This window comes from Sinocyclocheilus grahami, unplaced genomic scaffold, assembly GCF_001515645.1.
Source record: "Sinocyclocheilus grahami isolate Dianchi unplaced genomic scaffold, SAMN03320097.WGS_v1.1 scaffold791.1, whole genome shotgun sequence".
Lineage (NCBI taxonomy): Eukaryota > Metazoa > Chordata > Actinopteri > Cypriniformes > Cyprinidae > Sinocyclocheilus > Sinocyclocheilus grahami.
The window spans coordinates 1,261,702-1,262,658 of record NW_015505970.1 but is presented as its reverse complement, the minus strand read 5'-3'; positions in this window follow the sequence as shown (position 1 = coordinate 1,262,658).

Sequence of the window (957 nt, the reverse complement as noted above, 5' to 3'; positions counted from 1 at the left end):
GTAAAAGTGGGTGCAATTATAGAGCGAACAGCCAGTAAATAGAATAATAACTCGTGTTACTCACTTTATTTCCAGTGTAGCCTCTCTGGCCCTATTAAAATGAGATTTAAAAACATTTCCTTTATTCAGCACAGCTGTAAAACTCATCTGGTTTACCTGTCCTCATATACAGTACAGACAATAACATATCCTAGCCATGCAGTTAGTAGTAGTCTTGCAGGTAGCATGTATCTATTCCTAAAAAAATGTGTTCACACTTAATGTATGAATGTGTTTGCACCAAATGATAAAATATTAAACAATTTTATTTTTATATTAACAATTTGATTCTTTGATTCATCTTATTTTTAAAGATTATTTCTTGAAAGTAAAAAAAGAAAAAGTACCAGTTTAAAGTTCTATTAACAAGTGGTGTATGAAGAAATACAGTACTGTACTATCTTGCATACTAAGATAAATCCAGAAATTCCAAGCAGAACATTGCACTGATAAAAGTGGCATCAAGAGATGCATCTCCAGTGATAATCGTATGTTAAATTACATGTATTCCTCTGTTTCCAGGGCAACCGCTGTGTCCCTGAGTTCCATTCAGCCCTGGTGGTCCTCGCTCTCCCTGCCAGAAACAAGATGGGAGAAAGACTGTTTATTCATAGCATATACAACGTACATCCTCTATAAAACATGTATATTCTGTCCTATATATACAGTATCATCAGTGACACATTGCTACAGATGAGGTCTCAGGGCAAAAATGCACATGAAACATAAAATTGTTAAAACGATGTTATCAGCTACACATTGTCCTGTGAATTACTAATGCTGACATTTCTGAATTGGACTATTAAGGCAAGATATTACAGGCAAAAACAATGGGTCTCATTCACTAAGCATGCGTACGCACAAATTTGTGCATGAAATGTGCGTACGAACGAATTTAAGAACAAATTTAGCAAAAAA